The sequence below is a fragment of the Felis catus genome, chromosome B2 (assembly GCF_018350175.1).
Source record: "Felis catus isolate Fca126 chromosome B2, F.catus_Fca126_mat1.0, whole genome shotgun sequence".
Taxonomy (NCBI): domain Eukaryota; kingdom Metazoa; phylum Chordata; class Mammalia; order Carnivora; family Felidae; genus Felis; species Felis catus.
The window spans coordinates 28,780,587-28,804,258 of NC_058372.1; the positions used below are offsets into that span (position 1 = coordinate 28,780,587).

The window sequence follows — 23,672 nt, forward strand, 5'->3', positions numbered from 1 at the left end:
CCCAGACTTTAGCCTCTACTACAAAGCTGTCATCATCAAGACAGCATGGTATTGGCACAAAAACAGACACATAGACCAATGGAATAGAATAGAAACCCCAGAACTAGACCCACAAACGTATGGCCAACTCATCTTTGACAAAGCAGGAAAGAACATCCAATGGAAAAAAGACAGTCTCTTTAACAAATGGTGCTGGGAGAACTGGACAGCAACATGCAGAAGGTTGAAACTAGACCACTTTCTCACACCATTCACAAAAACAAACTCAAAATGGATAAAGGACCTGAATGTGAGACAGGAAACCATCAAAACCCTAGAGGAGAAAGCAGGAAAAGACCTCTCTGACCTCAGCCATAGCAATCTCTTACTCGACACATCCCCAAAGGCAAGGGAATTAAAAACAAAAATGAATTACTGGGACCTTATGAAGATAAAAATCTTCTGCACAGCGAAGGAAACAACCAACAAAACTAAAAGGCAACCAACGGAATGGGAAAAGATATTTGCAAATGACATATCGGACAAAGGCCTAGTATCCAAAATCTGTAAAGAGCTCACCAAACTCCACACCCGAAAAACAAATAACCCAGTGAAGAAATGGGCAGAAAACATGAATAGACACCTCTCTAAAGAAGACATCCGGATGGCCAACAGGCACATGAAAAGATGCTCAACATCGCTCCTCATCAGGGAAATACAAATCAAAACCACACTCAGATATCACCTCACGCCAGTCAGAGTGGCCAAAATGAACAAATCAGGAGACTCTAGATGCTGGTGAAAATGTAGAGAAATGGGAACCCTCTTGCACTGTTGGTGGGAATGCAAACTGGTGCAGCCACTCTGGAAAACAGTGTGGAGGTTCCTCAGAAAATTAAAAATAGACCTCCCCTATGACCCAACGATAGCACTGCTAGGAATTTACCCAAGGGATACAGGAGTACTGATGCATAGAGGCACTTGTACCCCAATGTTTATAGCAGCACTGTCAACAATAGCCAAATTGTGGAAAGAGTCTAAATGTCCGTCAACTGATGAATGGATAAAGAAATTGTGGTTTATATACACAATGGAGTACTACATGGCAATGAGAAAGAATGAAATATGGCCCTTTGTAGCAATGTGGATGGAACTGGAGAGTGTGATGCTAAGTGAAATAAGCCATACAGAGAAAGACAGATACCATATGTTTTCACTCTTATGTGGATCCTGAGAAACTTAACGGAAACCCATGGGGGAGGGGAAGGAAAAAAAAAAGAGGTTAGAGTGGAAGAGAGCCAAAGCATAAGAGACTGTTAAAAACTGAGAACAAACTGAGGGTTGATGGGGGGTGGGAGGGAGGGGAGGGTGGGTGATGGGTATTGAGGAGGGCACCTTTTGGGATGAGCACTGGGTGTTGTATGGAAATCAATTTGACAATAAATTTCATATATTGGAAAAAAAAAAGAAACATTCAGAAACTAGGAACAGAAGAGGACTTCCTGAACATGATAAAGGGAATTTATGAAAAATTTCCAGCTAATATCATACTTAATTGTGAAAGACTGAAAACTTTCTGCCTAAGATAAGAAACAAGACCAGGATGCCCATTTTTACTCCTACTTCAACATTGTACTGGAATTTCTAACCAAGCAATTAGATAAAAAAATTTAAAAATTATCCAAATTGATGCAGTCCTTATATTGAATCTATTTAATTTGGATTCCTTTTTAAATCAGCAGCTGAAAAAAAAATTTGAACATACTGCTAGTGAATCTCCTGTTTTAGTGTTGTGGAGAGATCCAGAAACAAAGGTATAGAAGGGACCATTAGAACTTATAACATGGGGGCAAAGTTATACTTGTGTCTCCACTCAGGAAGGGCCAGTGTGGACTCCAGCAAGATACATCAAGCCTTTTCATGGCCTGGCACGGACAGAATCTGATGCCTCAGATGAGTCACTTGCACCTCGAGGAAAAGCAACCAAAAATGATGCACCTGCCCGGCTCTTGACAAGTGAAGTGTCTGACATGGGCAAGGGAAGGGGGAAATTTGAAGAAGACCACCACAAAAGTGGAGGAAGTTTTACAACAGATGGGTAAATCCTCTACTCCTGAAAACATGTTTTTTGGCCATGTTATCCGTGATTAACACCAACTCAGTGACAGTGGGTATAATTTTTCTTTTTATCTTTCCTGTAAGTTCTGCCTCCCTCTATTGGGCTTATGTCCTTAACCCCCCATTATGGAAACCTGGCCTGATGCACCTTTTCTTGCTTTTAGTAATAACTCCCACCTCAAATAGATGATAGACATTACACTGAAAACTATAAAATATTGCTGAAAGAAATTAAAGAAAACAGAAATAAGTGGAAAGACACTCCATATTTATGTATAGAAGACTTAATATTGTTAAAATGTTAGTACTACCAGTAACCATCTACAGATGCAGTAAAGTCACTTTCAAATTTCAACAACCTTTACTGAGAAAATGGAAAAGTTGATCCTCAAAGAGTATTCCAAGTATCCCTGAATAGACAAAACATTCTTGAAAAGTAAAACAAAGTTGGAAAACTCATACTTCCTGATTTCAAAACTTACTGCAAAACTATCATAATCGAAACAATGTGGTACTGGCATAGGGATACACATAACAAATGGAATAAAATTGAGGGTCCAGAAGTAAACCCATATACCTATGACCACTGGCTTTTGACCTGAGTACTAAGTTCATTCACTAGGGAAGGAATAATGTCTTCAACAAATAGTGCAGGGCAAATGAATTTCCACATGCAAAAGAATAAAATTGAACCCCTACCTTATATCATATACAAAAGTTAACTCAAATAGAACAACGGCATAAATTTAAGAGCTAAACTAATAAAGTTCTTAAATGAAAACATATGAATAAATCTTCATGACCTTGAGTTTGTTTATGGATCCTCAGAGAAGACACCAATAGCACAAGCAAAAAAAGAAAAAAATTAATAAATTAAACATCAAAATTTAAAAATTTTGTACATCAAAAGACATTATCAAGAAAATGAAAGACAACCTCTTAAATGGGAGAAAATATTTGCAAATCATATAGTCGATAAGGTATATATATAAAGAACTTCTACAACTCAACAACAAAGACAACTCAATAAAATGGGAGAAGGACTTGAATAGACATTTCTCCAAAAAAGATATACAAATGGCTAACAAGCACATGGAAAGATTCTCAACATTATTAATCATTAGAAAAACTCAAATCAAAATTTAAAAAAATATCACTTTACACTTACCAGGATGACTATAATTCTAAAAAATAGAAAATAATAAGTATTGGCAAGAATATAGAGAAATTAGAACACTTGTACACTGCTGATGGTAATTTAAAATGGTTCAGCCATTGTTGAAAGCAGTTTGATAGTTCCTCAAAAGGTTAAGCAGAAAATTGCCACATTACCCAGGAATTCCACTCCAAGGTATATGCCCCAAAGAATTGAAAACAGGAACTAAAACAGATGCTTTATGCCTATGTTTATTGTAGCATTATTCACAATAGCCAAAAGGTGAAAAACACTCAAATATCCACCAACAGATGAATGGATACATAAAAATGTGGTATGTAAATACAATGGACTACTATTTGATAATTAAATGGAAGGAGAATTTGATAAGCACTACAACAGGAATGAACCTTGAAAATATGTTAACTACAATAAGCCAGACACAAAAGGACAAAAATTTTATGTCTTCTTTTTTTTTTTTAATTTTTTTTAATGTTTATTTATTTTTGAGACAGAGAGAGACACAGCATGAACGAGGGAGGGGCAGAGAGAGAGGGAGACACAGAATCGGAAGCAGGCTCCAGGCTCTGAGCCATCAGCCCAGAGCCCGACGCGGGACTCGAACTCGCGGACCGTGAGATGGTGACCTGAGCTGAAGTCGGACACTTAACCGACTGAGCCACCCAGGCGCCCCAATATAAGTCTTCTTATTTGAAGTATCTAGTATAGGCAAATATATAGGGGCAGATAAAGTAAATTAGAGGTTATTAAGAGCTAAGCAAGGGTTGGGGGCAACGGGAGTTCTTGCTTATTGGTTATAAAATTTCTGTTTGGGCTGATGAAAAAGTTTTGGAAATAGTGATAATGGTGGTACAATATTGTAAATGTAACCAATATGACTCAATTATACATCTCAAATTATTTACAATGATAAATTTCATGTTATATATATTTTTCCATAATTCAAAAAAGCAGAAGAAGCAGTGGCCTTAAAATAAAAAACATAGTGAGTAATCTGTGTTATTTTTCCACTCACCAATCTCAGCTGCTATTTGTACTAGAGATCTCAAACATGTGATTCTTGTCTTCTGTGTCATTGGCAGATCAAACTAACTTTACCAGAAGTTCTAGGAACTGAACTGAAGTTCTAGGAACTGGACCAAGATTATTTAGAGGTATGAGAGCTTTCTTTATCTTCTTCATTTTCCTTCTCTATCTGCTTCACAGTTGATGATGAGACACATTACTTTAACACTACTCCCATTACTCCTGGATGTACTAAGTGGATAGAAAGCCTTAGAACACTTCCAAACTATCTCCCAGTCCCAGCTTACTCTTATAGCTTCCTTCCACTGCCCTATGTGGCCAATGTTTCTGGTGACAAATAATATTCAGAAAAGATATATCTCAATTCTGCTAAAATGCACTGGGGCAGGAGAGCTTTTCTTAAGAAAGAAAATGCATAATGGCAAACATTTTGCAACCTAATTAGGGAAAGTCAGAATTCCTGGAGCTAGTACAAAGGTATACAGTCACATGAAGAGTTTCCCCTAAGCCCTGTATAAGAAAGCCTTTGACATTCTGGTTGTGCTGCATCCTTTGTGTATGCCATGTGAAGAAAGAATACATAATGAACTTAAATGTTAACTGGCACTTTGTAGAGTGCCATGCAAAGCAAGCATGCTCAGAAATGTAAAAAAAAAAAAAAAGTGGAATAAATGATGATGTAGAACTTACCTATCTTTTTAAGAGAGACCAGAACTTAGGTCAGAGTATTTAGCAGGTACAGTGATGATAAAAAGATGAAGGGAAAATGGGAGAGGAGAAAGAACTCAAAGGTTGTAAGTAGGTGTCACATCAGAACTTAAGGCCAAGACATAGTGTTCAACAAAGTTCAAATGCTACTTTTGTGTTTAAGGCACAAAAGTGAGGAAAAGGTCAAAAAAAGGGGAAAAAAGGTAGTTTATCTGGAAATTGAGCAAGCTAAGAAACAGAATTCTGTTTTAACATTTAAGATAATTAAACTCTTATCAAGATTTTATAAGACTTCACTAAAATTTATTCTCTGAACTGACAAAATCACCAAGTCTTAAAATAAATAGAGTGTGGAGAAGAAAGCAATTTTCTATACTGCTGATGGGAATGTAAATTGGTAAAACAACTCTGGAGGGATATTTGGTAACATTTCCCACACTCCAAATGCATGTACCCTCTGACCCAACAATTCCACTTCTAGAATTTATCCTAGAGATAAATTATATAATTTATATATAATTATATATATGTTGTTATATATATATTTTATATATATATATATATATATATATATATATATATATATATGTGGGTGTTATATAATATGTGTATAAAGTTATTTATTGAAATAATATTTGTTTCAGCATAGGATTTAGAAACAATATAAATGCCCATTAGTTAAGGAATGCTTAAATAACTATGGTATGTATGTGTGCACACACATGTGTACTATAACACTATGTAGCCATAATAAAGAGCAAGAAAGTTGATAAGGGTTACGAAGAAATAATGTTAAGTGAAAAAATAAAAGTAAAGAAATGTGAATAGTATGCTAACTTATGTGTAAAAAAAAGAAGGGAAGACCACACATAATACATATTTGCTCATATGTGTATAAACATCTAAAGTATCTCTGGGATTTCACACAAGAATTTGAGAACATATTGCTTTGGGGAGGGGAACTGAAGTAGCTAGGCATAAAGATGAGAGAAATATTTCTCATTGTATACCATTTTGTATCTTTTAAATTTTGAGTATATTAATTTTTAATTAAATAAAAATGGATCAAACTGAAATTGTTGAAATAGAGACTACTCTCTAAAGTAAAAGGTTAAATTAGCAGTTCTAGGTCATCCAGACTATTTTTTAAAGGAAGTTCATGTCTTTGCCAGGTTCCTAGGAGATAACCATTAAGCCCTTGGAACATCCTGTCAATAAAGAGTATCTTTGTTTACCTGAGGCCACACCAGATCATTTACACTAATATCCTGATTTTATGGTGGGGGGCTTAGGCTATATGGTATCAGCTTGAACTCTGGAGGGACTGGAGACCAAAGTCAGCCATGTGGGCAGTTGGCCATGTCTACATAACGCTAGACATCAAGGGTTGGGTGAGTTTCCCTAGTTGGCAATACTTTCTGCATGTTCTCACACATCATTGCTTGGAGAATTAAGTGCTATCAATAATAATGCCCTGGAAGAGGACACCTGGAAGCTTGTGTCTGGTCTCTTGCATTCTGCTCTATGTGTCTTTTTCAGTTGCTGGTTTTAATCTGTATCCTTTTGCTATAATAAATTGTAATCATAACTACAACTTTGCCAAATTCCATGAGTCTTTTTAATGAAACATTGAACCTAAGAATGGTCTTGGAGAAAGCACAACATTTAATTCTTTACTTTTCTTTTGTTGAATCTTTAACACAAGAATTTAGCGGTATAATTTAAACTCATAGTTTACTTGTTTTTGATCCAGTTACATGTATTGTTCTACATATGACCTTACACAAAAATTGGCCAAATAAGTTTGCAGTTTCTCTCTCTCTCTCTCTCTCTCTCTCTCTCTCTCTGTCTTTCTCTCTCTCTCTCTCTCTCTCACACACACACACACATTACACTAAGTACAAACAAAACATTCTCCAAAAAGTTAAAGAGATATTTTCAAGAATTCTGATTAACGAATCAGTGACAACCAGGAGAATGGTCTCAAGTAATATTTAATTGACAGCTGGTACATAGACCTACAGTGATCATTTGTTATATCAAATGTGTAGAAGACAGGATGCTTGGAATACATTAGATGACAGGTTAAGGAATTATAAATGCTCTCTGATGGGCTGCAATTAGAGCCTTGAACTGACATGATGAAATAAAAGAAGTATTTTTAGTTCTGCATGTATATATTTTTTAAAAGATATGAATATAGAAGAACTCAAGTAACAGCATTGATGTAAATGAGAACTAGAGGATTTTAGTTGACCAAAAGCTCCCAGCAAGTCAATAATGGAAACAAAATAGTGACATGATGTAAAGTTGAAATAATAGAAGAGTAATATCCATATGAAGAGAAGACATGCCATATTGCTCAATTTGTGTCCTGACAACATCTGAAGGCCTGTGTTCAGGTCTTTGCATGACTGCCAAATGTGCACAGGAGAGCACCTCTACTCACAAGAAGCCTAGGACCCATGACACTTGACAAAGACTGAGTGAAACTGAGAAAACAGACTTAAGAGAGAGAGTGTAGGTATTGGTACTATTCATGAAGCAGGTCAAATGGTGGGAAGTGTCAGAGGAGGCAGCAGTTCCTTAAGGTCAGCTAAGCATTAGTTGACTAGGAAGAATGAAGATTTGAGGTTATTAGACCCTCCAGTTTATAAACAGGAGCTAAAAATCTGGGTTATATAAAATCTTTCAACTTTTATATGTTGGCAACTATCTTTAAAATTAAAACCTTCTGCAATAGGAATGAGATCCCCAAGAGGAGTAAATTTGCAATCTCTGTTGCATTTTCATTTTATTTTATTTTATTTTATTTTATTTTATTTTATTTTATTTTTTAAATTTTATTTTTTAAATTTTATTTTATTTATTTTACTTTTATTTAATTCCATGCATTATCCTGTGCTCATCATGACAAATGCACTCCTTAATCCCAATCACCTATTTAACCTATCCCCCTACTCCCCTCCCCCGTGGTAACCATCAGTTTGTCCTTTATAAATAAGAGACTGTTTCTTAATTTGTCTCTCTTTTATTTTCCCTTTGCTAGTTTGTTTTGTTTCATAAATTACACACATGAATGAGATCATATGGTATCTGTCTTTCTCTGACTGACTTATTTTGCTTAGCATAATACTCTCTAGTTCCATCCATTTCATTGCAAATCACAATATTTCATTCTGTTTTATGGCTGGGTAATATTTCATTGTATACGTACACCATATCGTCTTTATCCATTCATCAGTCGATGGACATTTGGGCTCTTTCCATTTTGGCTGATGTTGATAATGCTGCTATAAATATCAAGAGGCATATATCCCTTTGAATCAGCATTTTTGTACCCTTTGGTAAGTATCTAGTGCAATTGATGGGTCAAAAGGTAATTTTATTTTGAACTTTTTGAGGAAACTCCATAGTGTTTTCAAGAATGCACCAATTTGCATTGGAGCCAACAGTGTAAGAGGGTTCCCCTTCCTCCACACCCTCACCAACTGTTTCCTGTACTGTAAATTTTAGACATTCTAACAGGTGTGAGGTGATAGCCCACTGTAGTTTTGATTTGTATTTCCCATATGATGAATAATGTTGAGCATCTTTTCGTGTATCTGTTAGCCATCTGTATGTTTTCTTTGGAAAATATCAATTCATGTGTTCTGACCATTTTTAATTGGATTATTTGGGTTTTTTTGGGTGTTCAGTTTTATAACTTTTTTATATTTTTTAAATACTAACCCTTTATCAGATATGCCATTCGCAAATATCTTCTCCCATTCCAAAGGTTACCTCTTAGTTTAGTTGATTGTTGCCTTCACTGTGAAGAAGCTTTTTATGCTCATGCATTGCAAGAATGAATATTGTCAAAATGTCTGTACTACCCAAGTAATCTACACATTTAATGCAGTCTCTATCAAAACACCACCAGCATTTTTTACAGTGCTAAAACAAACAATTCTGAAATTCATATGGAATCACAAAAAACTTTGAATATCCAAAGCCATCTTGGAAAAGAATCACAAAGCTGGAGGCATCACAATTCCAGACTTCAAGTTATAATACAAAGCTGTAGTGATCAAGACAGTATGGTACTAGCACAATAACAGAGACATAGATCTGGAACAGATCTATGAACCAATGGAACAGATCAATGGAACAGAATAGAAAACCCAGAAATCAACTCACAACTATATGGTGAACTAATCTTCAACAAAGCAGGAAAGAATATCTGATGGAAAAAAAGATGGCCTGTTCAGCAAATGGGGTGGGAAAACTGGACAGCATCATGCAAAAGAATGAAATTGGACCATGTTATTACACGATACTCAAAAATAAATTCAAAATGGGTGAAAGGCCTACATGTAAGACAGGAAACCACAAAGTACTAGAGAAGAACACAAGCAGTAAGTAACCTCTTTGACATTGGCCATAGCAACTTCTTACTAGATGATGTCTCTCGAGGGAAGGGAAACAAAGCAAAAATAAACTATTGGGACTTCATCGAAATACAAAGCTTCAATTTATTTTATCACTGTTTTATAGTTTTCAGCGTATAGCCCTTTCACCTCTTTGGTTAGGTTTATTCCTAGGTATCTTATGGTTTTTGGTGCAATTGTAAATGGGAACAATTACTTGACTTCTCTTTCTGATGATTCATTATTAGTTTATAGCAATGCAACAGATTTCTGTACATCAATTTTGTGTCCTGTGACTTTATTGAATTTGTGTATCAGTTCTAGAAATTTCTTGGTGGAGTCTTTTGAGTTTTCTTTATAGAGTATCAGGTCATCTGCAAATAGCAAAAGTTTGACTTCTTCCTTGCTGACTTGGATGCCTTTTATTTCTTTTTGTTGCCTGCCTTCTGTGGCTAGGACTTACAGTACTATGTTAAATAATGATGTTGCCAGTGGACAAGCTTGTCTTGTTCCTGACCATAGAGAAAAAGCTCAGTTTTTCCCCATTGAGGATGATATTAGCTGAGGGTTTTTCATATATAGCCTTTATTATGTTGAGGTGTGTTCCTTCTAAACCTACCTTGTTGAGAGTTTTTCTCATGAATGGTAATTGTACTTTGTCAACTGCTTTTTTTTTCATCTATTGAAATGATCATATGGTTCTTTTCTTTTATTAATACAGTGTATCATGTTGATTGATTTGTGAATATTAAAGCATGCTTGCAACCCAGGAATAAATCCCATTTGATCTTAGTGAATGATTCTTTTAGTGTCGGATTTGATATGTTAGTATTTTGTTGAGAATATTTGTACCCATGTTAATCATGGTGTCTTTATATGAAGTCTTTTTCTGGTTTTAGTAGTAGGGGAATACTGGCCTCATAGAATTATCTTGAAAGTTTTCCTTCTAGTTCTATTTTTTAGAATAGTATGAGAAGAATAGGTATTAACTTTTCTTTAAATGTTTGGCAGAATTCACCCATGAAGCCATCTGGCTCTGGGCCTTTGTTTTTTGGGAGATTTTTGACTACTGATTTAATTTTCAAACCTCAGGGATCTGGTAAGTTGGGGACCTGCACTGGTCCTCTGAGAAAGGAACTCATTATTCTGGGACTGATGCTGGTTTGATCCAGAAGGATAGTCATGCCAGAGCATAGGGGTATGGATTTGGAGCAATCAGGCTAAAGGTCCAGTTAGCTCCCTTCACCAGGTATTTCTGTGCCTATGCTGAGGGATGGGGAAAGGCAATGGTACCCACCAGTTCTTTTGTTCCCAGAGAGGCAATGCCACACCACAGATGCACTCCAAAAAGAATGAGCAGTCTCTCCATATGCCACTTAGGTGATCCACAGATCAGCAGCCTGCTCCCGTGTTGTTTGACTACCTCTACTCCAGGCGTAAGGCAGTGTCTTCAGGTCTCTACCCCAGTCAAGCCTGCCAACATGTCAAATTCCAGTGTTTGAGCCTTGCTGATTGCAAAAACTCATGAAACTCAATTCCTCTCATTTTACCAGCCAATGGCTTTGGGGAAGTGTTCTCCTTGTGTATATCACTGTTCTCTCCACTCTTTCTTACCTTTCTCCAGGACCAGGGCTCCCTTCCCTCTGCAGCACTCACAATCTGTTTCTGCCTCAAACCATGTCTCCCACTTCCTACCATCTTTGAAGTGGCTTCTTCTCTCCCTATAGATTTTCACTTTGTTCTGTCAGTCCTCAGATCAATTTATTGAATATTCAAACTTATTTTAGAGATATCTAGCTGTGTTCAAGGGAGAGGCAAGTCTAGGGTCTGCCTACTATGCCATCATCTTAGTTTCCCCCTCTTTTAGTTTCTTCTTAAAGCCAAATGGTTCATATGGTGAGCCTTTTCCTATACCTCCACCTGAAGTTAATCATGCTCATTTGTGCATTTATTCAAAAAGCATGTACTAAGTACTCATTTTGTGTAGAGCTTAACACCAAGAGATGAGTAAGCAGCAATGATCATGTGCACATGTCAGAGCTGGAGATCAGGATGGCATTTCTAGGCATGTGACACTCCCATCCCCTTTTCATGGTGGAAGGACATTTGTAAGACATAACTTCCTAAACTCTACTCCAACTTGGACAGAATAGATTGGATTTGAGGGTAAGGAGGGAGAATGGCTGACACAAAATTGGTCAATCACAATTCTTCCCTGGGAATTTGGAATTGAGAATGGGAGAGGAAGAGTTTGTTTCCCTCCATATAATACAGTGTAGATGTCAAAGCTGTTTTCTGCTAAGTAGCAGCTACTGCAAAAATAAAGAATGAAGCAGACTGACCAGGAGAAGTGGAGATAAAATGAAACAGATAACCTCTTAAGTTTCCTTCCACACCCGAGTTATTGTATCTAGTCTTTTTGAGTCCCCAAATTATCCCTGCTTATGACTTTCATGAAATACTCCATATCCCTGTGGTCTTATAATAAATCTCTCCTTTTGCTTAAGTTAGCTCCAGTGTGCTTCTGTTGCTTACAGTTAAGTATTAATATGGCGTCCTTGCCCATAAGTAGATCTCAACTTAGTAAGACAGACTGAAAAATACATTATATGATAATGGTGTGGCAGGACTCTGAATTCTTAAGCCAGGAATTGTACTTGTTTTATTCATTCCTGTATCCCTGACACATTGTAGCAGCTCAATGGAATGTATGTTGACTCTAAAACTATATGAGTGAAAGGAGAACAGTGGAACTTTGAACAGGTTTCTCAACTACTCTTTCTCCAGGTTACTCCTCTGAAGGGTTTGAATTAGAAATTATTTTGTTTAAATCTTTATTGTACAGAAGAGAAATCAAAGGCCCAGAAAGGTAAAAACCATTTGCCCAAATTCACACAGCTAGTTAGAACTGAAAATACAATTCATCTCTCCCAGCTCTGAAGCCAAATGCTTTCCATTGCCTTGTGATATTCCCTTCCGGCTGAACCAATAGGTTCCATTAACCTCAATTGGTAATACATTCCAAAACCCCCAAAGTCGGCCTCCCCTATTTAAAACTGCCTCAGTGTGGGTTCATAATACACAATATGGGAAACTCTCAAAAAGGAAACTCCTGGAGTTGATCATCACTGGGCTTGTCTAGTCACAGAGACCACTCAATAAATGGGGGAGGAGCCACTCACAGCTGGTACTTCTTGGTTTTACTGTCCAGCGAAATGGGATTTTTCTCTGCCCTTGCCAGTCATAGGAATAAATGAGAATTGATTACCCCAACACTATTGGGTAAAAACATTCTCTCAAAATCAATGATTGTGGAAGGCATTATCTGAGTGGGACCTGGAAAGGACTTAAAACTAATAGGCCTGCTAATCAAGATACACAAAGAAAAAAATCTACATTAAAAAGGAAGGAAAAAGAATAGTAACCACCATCCTAAATGTTGGGTAAGGAGAGGCAGAGATATAAGATGTGAGAGGACCAGAACACTAGAATTAAATTATTGTCAAAGTACTGACTTTTGTATTGGTGGTGGTAGGTGGTGGTTGTTTTTCACATTCTTAAAAATAAGTAAACAAGTAAATTAATAAAAGAGGCCCACATATGGATCAGGTGAGAGTGTGTCATGAACAAAGAATTGTGAATAATCTAATTCTGTGCAACTAAGGTCCATAGACAAGAAAAAATAAAAGAAAGAGTAATTATGGCGTCAACGAAATAATCTTTATTATTTCTCTCAAACCAGAAAATAAACATTTCATGACATTCCAAATATTTTTTAGTTTTGTTATTATTATACCTGTTGTGACAATTACTTTGTTAACTGTCAGGTAGAAAATAAATATCTACTTAATTTGTTTAATATCTAAGCTAAGCTATGCATGCTGATAAGTTAGTATCAGGCTTAATTTAGAGAACACTTTATTAGAAGCAATAATGACTGACCTAGTACTAGAAGACACTCTGTGATAAATATGGGCTTCCCTGGGGGTGCCTGCCTGGGTTGCTCTGTTGGTTGAGCTTCCAACTCTTGGTTTTGGCTCAGATCATGATCTCATGGTTTGTGGGTTCAAGTCCCATGTCAAGCTCTCTGCTGGCGGTGCTGAGCCTGCTTGGGATTCTCTCTCTGTCTACCCCTCCCCCACTCATGCTCCCTCTCCCTCTCTCGAAATAAATAAACTTTTTAAAAAGGGAGGGGGGAAACCTTGGGCTTTCTGTGGGTAGCTTATACCAGACTGAAATACTAAAATTTGCTTTCGTTTCAGTTATATAATTGAGGACAGACTTTTTCAGGTCCTTCAATGTTTTTTAAATGAAAAAGAACATATATTTCTAAGACTTTGAGAAACAGGATTCAAGAAGCAAACAAAGAAAGAAAACAAGAATCAACTTATTAAGAAAGTTGGAGATGAAGGGCACTTGGTTGGCTCAGTCAGTTCAGTGTCCAACTCTATTTCAGCTCAAGTCATGATCTCACAGTTTGTGAGTTAGAGCCCCACACCTGGTTCTGTGCTGACAGCTGGGATCCCCTCTCTCCCTCTCTCTCTTTCTGCCCCTCCCAAGCTCATTCTCTCTCTCTTTCTCTCTCAAAATAAATAAATGAACACTTTTTTAAAAAGAAATATGGAGATGAGTTTTGAATAGCAACAAAGCTGCCTTGTTAACACTTTAAATTTTAGTGTTAATTGATTGCCTGTCACTTGATTAACCCATGTTCTATAATCTGCCCTAGAGATCACTGCTTTGTTAAAAACAGTAACATAAATGAGTCTAATAAAATATTAACATTTACAGACTCCGGTTTAGGAAATATGGGATCCTTTGTGCTATTTCTGCAAGTCTGAAATTATTCCAAATAGCAAGTTTGTAAGTAAATAAATAAGGCAAAATTTAATATAGAATTTGATATGCCAAAGGAGAAAGATAGCAATTAATTTGAAAGGCTCATTCAAAAACTTAGACATCAGTAATCAAGCATTATTTTTATGAAGATAAAAGAACGACAGCTTTCAAGAGAATGTAAGAGACTTCTAGAATTATCCCAAGGTTGTACACAGTTACCTGTAAAACCACAAGCCAGAGTTAAGGTCATGGAGAGACTTCCTTTAGTGTCCTAGTAATCATGCAATAGTGAGGAGCATTTAGAATGAATTCAGATAATTCATTCAGAATTCAGAAAATTAGACAATCTCTGTGTCATCAAATCCTCTAGATTGAATATAGATAAGAAATGGATACTTCTTGGTAAATAAAATTTCACAGTGCAAGGGTGGATGAGATACATTTGAAGAGAATCTGCAGCAAAGGCTACTAAATCTCTCCAAAGAAATGTACTGCCAATGGCCTTTGGAAAACACAAATCCTGAGATGAGGCAATACTAGGAAAATGCTAACTTTGTTAAAATAGTTTTTCTCACTGCACTTTGAATACAAGTTTAAGGTGTATTTTTATTGTTGTTGTTGTTATTGGCTGTTAGCCTTTGTTTTTTAGTGTAAATGAGGAGGAAAATATTTCATCTTCTAATAACAAAAAAAAAAAAACAACAATGGATTAAGACCTGTCACAAGGATAAAATGGTGGATTACCTCCTCTCCTTGTTCAATCACTTTGGAATTAACATGAGAATCACAATCTTTTTTACGAAGTTTTTTTGTGAATGGATGTTGTATTTTGTCAAATGCTTTTTCTGCATCTATTGAAATAATCATGTGGTTTTTATCCTCTTATTGGTGTGATGTATTTGTTGATTGGTTTGTGAATATTGAAAGACCCTTGCATCCCAGGAGTAAAGAAATCCCACTTGATAATAGTGAATGATTTTTTTTTAATTTTTTAAATGTTCATTTATTTTTGAGAGAGAGAGACAGAGTGTGAGCAGGGGAGTGGCAGAGAGAATGGAAGACACAGAACTCAAAGTAGGTTCCAGGCTCTGAGCTGTCAGCACAGAGCTTAATGTGGGGCCTGAACTCATGAACCGTGAGATCATGACCAGAGCTGAAGTCAGACGCTTAACCAACTGAGCCACCCAGATCCCCCTATGAATGATTTTTCAAATGTATTATTGGATTCAGCACGCTAGTATTTTGTTGAGGATTTTTGCACTGTGCTAGATATTGGCCTGTATTTCTCTTTTTTTGGTGTTTTTTTTTTTAATCTGGCTTTGATATGAGGATAATTCTGGCCTCATACAATGAATTTGAAAGTCTTTCTTCCTCTTCTATTTTTGGAATAGTTTGAGAAGAATAAGTATCAAATCTTCTTTAAATGTTTGGTAGAATTTGCCTATAAAGCTGTCTGGTCCTGGACTTTCATTTGTTGGAAATTATTTGTTTGATGATTCCATTTCATTGCAGGTAATTGGTCTGTTCAAATTTTCTGTGTATTTCTGCTTCAGTTTTGGTAGGTTATATATTTCTGGGAATTTATCCATTTTTTCTAAGTTGTCCAAAGTAGCAATATATAGTTTTTCATAATGTTCTCTTGTAATTGTTTGTCTTTCTGTGGTGTTGGTTGTCATTTCTCCTCTTTATTCATGACTTTGTTTATTTGAGTCCTTTTTTTAATGAGTCTGGTTAGAGGTTTATTGAATTTGTTCATATTTTCAAAGAACCAGCTCCTGGTTTCATTGATCAGTTCTACTGGTTTTCTTTAGTTTCTATATTATTTATTTCTGTTCTAATTATTTCCTTCTGGGTTTAGGTTTTGTTGTTGTTCTCTTCCTAGCTTCTTTAGGTGTACAGTTAGGTTGTTTATTTGAACTTTCTCTTGTTTCTTTGAGGTAGGTCTATATTGCTATAAACTTCCTTCTTAGTACTGGTTTTACCACAGTTCAAAGATTTTGGACTGTTGTGTTTCCATTTTCACTCGTTTCCATGTAATTTTTAATTTCTTCCTTGATATCTTAATTGAGTCATTCATTCTTTAGTAGCGTGTTATTTAACTTCCATGTATTTGTGCCCTTTCCAGATTTTTTCTTGTGGAATGACCTGAATACATGCATTAAATCCACCTTGTCCTGTGTGTCATTCAAAGTAACTCCTTCTTTGTTGATTTTCTGTTTGGATGATGATCTGTCTATTGATGTAAATGGGGTGTGAATGTCTTAATTAGTTCCTTTATGTTTGGTTGTTGTTTTTTTATTCTTTTATGAATTTGAGTGCTTCCACTTTGGGTGCATAAATATTTACAATTATTTTATCTTCTTGTTGGATTATCACCTTTATTATGATATAGTGCCCTTCTCCATCTCTTTTTACAGTCTTGCTTTAAAGTCTATTTTGTCTGATATAAGTATTGTTACCCCAGCTTTCCTTTGACATATATTTGCATGATGAATGTTACTCCATTACCTCGCTCAATTGGCAGGTGTCTTTAGATCTGAAATGAGTCTCTTCTAGGCAGCATATATATAGGTCTTGTGTTTTGAACTATTCTATCATCCTATGTCTTTTGATTGGAGCATTTAGTCCATTTATATTCAAAGTTATTATTGATGGGTATGTACTTATTTTCATTTTGTTATTTGTTTTATGGTTGTTTTTGTAACTCTTCTCTCTTTACTTATTCTTTCGATATCTTCTCTGATGGTTTGCTGGCTTTTTTATTTTTTTAGTGATCTCCTTGGATTTCTTCTTGAATTTTTGCATAGGTAAGACTGTTTTTGATTTGTGGTTTTCATTAAGTTTATATATAACATTCTCTGCAAATAGCAGTCTATATTATGATAGTTGCTTGTGTTTAAACTCACTCTTTACTCCTCTCCCAACCATGTTTTGGGGTTATTGTGCCATAATTTACATTTTTCAATTTTATGAATTCCTTGACTTTTTTTATATATATAATTAATCTTACTATTTTTTTGTGCTTCCTACTTTTCTTAGTCATACTTATGGTTTTTCTTTTATATTCAGAGAGCTTGTTTCATGGTCATAAATTCTGTTAACTTTTTTGGGGGGGAATTCTTTATCTCTCCTTTTATTCTGAGTGAAAGCCTTGCTGGATACAGTATTCTTGGCTGCAGGGTTTTTTTCTTTCATTATTTCAAGTACATCATGCCACTTCCTTCTGGCCTGCAAAATTTCTACTACAAAATTAGCTGGTTGCCTTATGGGATTTCCCTTGTACGTAACAATTTTCTCTTGTTGCTTAAAAAAAACACATTTATTACTACCTTTTACCATTTTAATTACTATGTATCTTGGACTGGACCTCCATGGGTTGATTTTATTGGATGATCTCTGTGCCTCCTGGATCTGGATTTCTGTTTCTTTTTCCAGATTCAGGGACTTTGCAGCTATTATTTTTTCAACAAAATTTTATGCCCTCTTTTCTTTCTCTGCTCCTTCTGGGATCCCTATAACATGAATGTTGTTATGCTTGATGGTGTTGTTGAGTTCAATTAATCAATTTTCATTGTTTACTATTATCTTTTTCTCTCTCTTGTTCAGCTTGATTGCTCTCCAATACTCTATCCTCCAAGTATCTGATCCATTTTTCTGCTTCCTATAGTCTAGTATTTATGCCCTCTAGTATATTTTTAATTTTGGTTTGAGTTCTTCATTCTCTATTATTATTTTTTTATGTATTCTATCTCTTTGTTAAGGGTATCACTGAAGGCCTCCATTCTTTTCTCAACTCTAGTGAGTATTTTTATGACCATTACTGTAAATCCTCTATCAGGCATATTACTTACCTCCATTTCATTTAGCTCCGTTGCTGTGATTTTGTTTCATTTTTTCATTTGAGACATATTCTTCTTTCTCTAATTTTGTCTAACTTTCTGTGTCTGTTTCTTGTTAGAAAAGTCAGCTATAGGGGCGCCTGGGTGGCGCAGTCGGTTAAGCGTCCGACTTCAGCCAGGTCACGATCTCGCGGTCCGTGAGTTCGAGCCCCGCGTCGGGCTCTGGGCTGATGGCTCAGAGCCTGGAGCCTGTTTCTGATTCTGTGTCTCCTTCTCTCTGCCCCTCCCCCGTTCATGCTCTGTCTCTCTCTGTCCCCCCAAAAATAAATAAACGTTGAAAAAAAATTTTTTTTAAAATAAAAAAAGAAAAGTCAGCTATATCTCCTGCTTTGGAAGTAGTGGAATTATTAAGAAGAGGTTCTATAGTGCTCTATAGTGCAATGTCTCCTGTTCACTTAAACCTGGTACTCAAGGCTATCTCCTACATGTGTTGAATACATTTAACAAAGTACAACATACATTCATGATAAAAAACCCTCAACAAGCTAGGTCTAGAGAGAATATACATCAACATAATAAAAGTAATACATGAAAAACCCACAGTGAACATCACACTGAATTGGAAAAAACAGAGCTTTTCCCTTAAGGTCAGGAACAAGACAAGAATGTGCATTCTCACTACTGTCATTCAACATAATACTGAAAGTACTAGCCACAGCAATAAACAAGAAGAAATAAAAGGCCTCTAAATTCTCAGGAAAAAGTAAAACATTCAGTATTTGCAGATAACATGATACTCTATATAGAAAACCCAAAGACTACACTAAAAATTACTAGAACTGGTTAATGAATTCAGGAAACTAGCAGGACACACATTCTGAAATCAGAAATCAGAAATCAGTTGTATTCTTATAAGCTAATAGTGAAAGAAATTAAGAAAACAATCTCATTTAAAATTGCACCAAAAGTAGCATAATATTTAGGAATAAACTTCACAAAAACTGTGAAAGACCTGTACTCTGAAAAGTACAAAACACTAATTAAAAAATTGAAGACAACACCAAGAAATGGAAACATATTTGATGTCAGCGGAATGTGAGAATAAATATTGTCAAAATGTCTATACAACCTACACATTTAATGGAATCCCAAACAAAATACCAGCAGGATTTTTCACAGAGCTAGAACAAACAATCCCAAAATTTGTATGGAACCACAAAAGATTTGGATAGCCAAAACCATCTTGGAAAAAAGAAAAACAAAACTGGGATTATCACAATTCCAGACTTCAAATTATATTATAAAGCTGAATTAATCAAAAGAGTATGGCACTGGTATTAAAATAGACACATAGGTCAATGGAAAAGAATAGAAAACCCCAGAAATAAACCCACATTTATATGGTTAAATTAATTTTGGCAAAACAGAAAAGAATATATAATGTAGAAAAGTCTCTTTAACAAATGATTTTGGGAAAGCTGGATGGCTATATGCAAAAGAAAGATACTGGACCACTTTCTTACACCATACACCAAATAAATTCAAAATGTATTAATGAGTCCAATGTGAGACCTAAAACCATAAAAATCCTAGAGTAGAGCATAGGCAGTAATTTCTCTGACATCAGCTATAGCAACATTTTTCTAGATATGTCTCCATCAAAATAAAAAGCTTCTTGGGGCACCTGGGTGGCTCAGTCAGTTAAGCATACAATTCTTAATTTCAGCTCAGATCATGATCTCATGGTTGTTTTTTTTTTTAATTTTTTTTTCAACATTTTTATTTATTTTTGGGACAGAGAGAGAGCATGAACGGGGGAGGGGCAGAGAGAGAGGGAGACACAGAATCGGAAACAGGCTCCAGGCTCCGAGCCATCAACCCAGAGCCTGACGCGGGGCTCGAACTCACGGACCACGAGATCGTGACCTGGCTGAAGTCGGACACTTAACCGACTGCGCCACCCAGGCGCCCCATGATCTCATGGTTTTGAGATCGAGCTCAGCATTGGGCTCTGCACTGGGTGTGGAACCTGCTTAAGATTCTCTCTCTCTCCGGGGCGCCTGGGTGGCGCAGTCGGTTAAGCGTCCGACTTCAGCCAGGTCACGATCTTGCGGTCCGTGAGTTCGAGCCCCACATCGGGCTTTGGGCTGATGGCTCGGAGCCTGGAGCCTGTTTCCGATTCTGTGTCTCCCTCTCTCTCTTCCCCTCCCCCGTTCATGCTCTGTCTCTCTCTGTCCCAAAAATAAATAAACGTTGAAAAAAAAAATTAAAAAAAAAAAAAAAGATTCTCTCTCTCTCCATCTGCCCCTCCCCTGTTCACATGTGCATGTGCTCTCTTTCAAAAAAAAAAAAAAAAAGCTTCTTCACAGTGAAGGAAGCAATCAACAAAACTAAAAGGCAGCATATGGAATGGGAGAAGATATTTGCAAATGACATATCTTATAAAGGGTTAGTATCCAAAATATATAAAGAACTTACCAAACTCAACATCCAAAAATGAATAATCCAACTAAAAATGGACAGGCACATGTAGAGACATTTTTCCAAAGAAGACACACAGATGACCAAAAGACACATGAAAAGATGCTCAACATCACTCACCATCAGGGAAATGCAAATCAAAGCTACAATAAGATATCAGCTCACATTTTTCAGAATGACTAAAATCAATGACACAAGAACAACAGGTATTGGTGAGGATGTGGAGAAAAGGGAATTATCATACACTGTAGGAATACAAACTGGTGCAGCTACTCTGGAAAACTATATAGACACTCCTTAAAAAGTTAAAAATAGAACTATTATAGAACTATTCTATAATCCACCAGTTGCACTAGTTATTTACCCAAAGGATATAAAAAATACAAATTGAAGGGGTACATGCACCCTGATGTTTATAGCAACATTATCAACAATAAGGAAATTATGGAAAAAGCCTAAGTGTCCATTCACTTATGAATGGACAAAGAAGTGTTGTGTGTGTGTGTGTGTGTGTGTGTGTGTGTGTATGCATATATATTGCATATATATAATATATATGTAATGGAATAGTACTCAGCCTTAAAAAAGAATGAAATTTTGCCATTTGCAATGATGTGGATGGAGCTAGAGTGTATTATGCTAAGTGAAACATGTCAGTCAAAGAAAGACAAATACTATATGATTTCATTCATATGTGGAATTTAAGAAACAAAACAAACAAGCAAAGGGAAAAAAAGAGAGAGAGAGGCAAACCAAGAAGTAGATGCTTAGCTGTAGAGACAAATTGATGGTTACCAGAGGGGAAGTAGGTGGATGGATGGGTTAAACAGGTGATGGAGATTAAGGAGCGCAGTTGTGATGAGCATCAGGTGTTGTATGAATGCCTTGAATCACTATACTGTACACTTGCAACTAAAGTTATGCTGTATGTTAACTAACTGAAATTTAAATAAAAACTAAAAAGTATTTTAAAAAATAAATTAAAAATAATCCAATAGGCTGGCCGCAACTTAATAACTTTTCTTCTTGTAAGCTCAAAGAGCAACACAGTCATAGAATTCTCACTGCCTTTTATGTTGTGAATAAATTTCCTCTGAAATTGTAGGTGACTCCTAATACAGTGGCAATGTGGGATGGGAGATGTCCATGGGGTAAAAAAGTACTTACCAAGAAAGCAAAAATAAAAATGGCGTGCCTGGGAAGATGGCCCAATGTAGCTCGTGGAGTTCCAGCCATGGCACCAGCAGCCAGTAGTAGAGGGATTTTCTGTATACCTGAGAGTGGTCCAGAGGTGGTACAGGACCATAAGAAGAGAGCGTGGCTTTCATGTGTGAGCATAAGCCTGTGGGTGGGGAAGGGGTGTGGGTCTGGCTTAGCTGAAAATAAGTTTCTGCAAACTGGTGAAATGGACACAAGGAAAAATTGATTCTAATTATAGAAAGAAAGTTCTATTTATTGTCCACACAGATTTGAGGTCAGAAGTGCAAAACTACTTTATTGTAACAGTTTTTTCTAGACCCCTTTTTTTCCCCATCACCTTCCCAGAAAAAAAGTTCCACAAAAATCTGGGTTTCCAGAAACATGGAGAAGGGCAATGGGGTCATAAAAGACAAAGGTTGGTGAGATATTCCCTTTGGCTGTTCTTTCTCCCTTGGCCTTGTGAATACTAATTCTCTAATTTTATGTGGTAAATATTCAGTGAGCAAAGAATTCAACTTCTCTCTCTGATTTCCCCAGAGAAAGGTTTCTCTCTATGAAATGATTAACCACATTCCCCTCTTACAGTCTTCAGTGTGTGGGTGGGTGCCTTGTCTTGTATAAGTTTCTGTTATGTGATGTCTGAAAAAATGGAAAATGAGGTCCAGAGAGAGAGAGAGAGAGCACAACAGATGGAGGGAAATCAGCTCACTTATCAGAGGAAGTTTCCAAAATCTTTTTCCTTTCCTTTTTTTTCTTTCTTTTTTAAATGAGAAAATATGTTCACTGATCAATGTTTATGGTCACATATCATGGTTTTGGAAGAAAGCCTGGGTTAAAATTCTCTGTAGGCTGATCTGCATTCACTATGAAAAAGGATATAGAATATAAGAATGAGATAGTCTATTTTACAAGATATTCATGAATTTCTAAGGAAGGATTTGGGAACAACTTACTGATACATTGAGAAGGTACATAAAGTGCTAATAGGACACCACTCCCCAACACAGTCACAAATTGTCATCTATTGGTACTTCTCCATCTGCCCATGGCATCTCTTTCCCCGGTCACCACTACTTTTATCCAAGTATCATCTGTTGACATGACTTCAAGCTTTAGAGGAACAAGAAAGGGGAGGGCAGAAGGGAAGATTAGGATACCTGGTACCAAGTAATAAACACCAGATGCTTTGAAAGGAGAGGACTTTTATGGATTTTTAAATATGCATGTAACAGCAGTGCTGGGAGGGCACTACCTTTACTTCCTTCCCACTCTACTTCCTTCTGCCTCTACCCATCTGTCTTCCCTGAAATCTGGGATCCCCCTAGGCAATTCTCTCATTTGTCAAATCTACTTTCTTCTGGTCATTCTGACTAATAAAGATTCCTGGGTGAGAATCTGGAAGAGTGAATGTATCTTTCCCAGAAGTTGATAGCGAGGTCTTAGTCTGGGAGTCCTCACAGAAATTACCTTAATTAATATTTCAAAACTGTCTCCTGAGTTCAGCCCTTCTGATGATTTAGGGAAGCACCTGGTATAGAGTTGGCTCATTGGGTTAAAAATCAGATCCCAGAGGCTGGGGAAGATGGCAGCTTAGGAGGATGCTGGGCTCACCTCATCCTGCTGATCACTTAGATTCCACCCATATCTGCCTAAATAAACCAGAAAACCACCAGAAGACTAGTAGAGTGGACTCTCCAAAGCCAAGCGTAGACAAGAGGCCCACAGAAGAGGGTAGGAAGGGTGGAGAGGTGGGGCATGCTACACGGACTGGCAGCAGGGAGCTGGGGCAGTGGAGGGGCAGCCCACCCAGCAAGGTGGAATCCCAAAGTCTGGCTTGCAAAAGTGGAGGAGCTGGACTGTGTGTGTTCTGACAGCCAGAGGGAGTTAACATCTGGA

At 36.7% G+C, this 23,672-nt stretch overlaps 1 long non-coding RNA gene across 4 annotated transcripts in view; it reads left to right on the top strand.

Moving 5' to 3' along the window:
- Positions 1–23,672, top strand: part of LOC109499610 — a 146,926-nt gene that overhangs the window by 91,199 nt on the left and 32,055 nt on the right. For all 4 annotated transcript variants that reach the window (XR_006597638.1, XR_006597639.1, XR_006597640.1 and 1 more), the window contains one exon: positions 4,357–4,428. This is a non-coding gene — a long non-coding RNA (uncharacterized LOC109499610). The remainder of the gene's footprint in view (positions 1–4,356; positions 4,429–23,672) is intronic.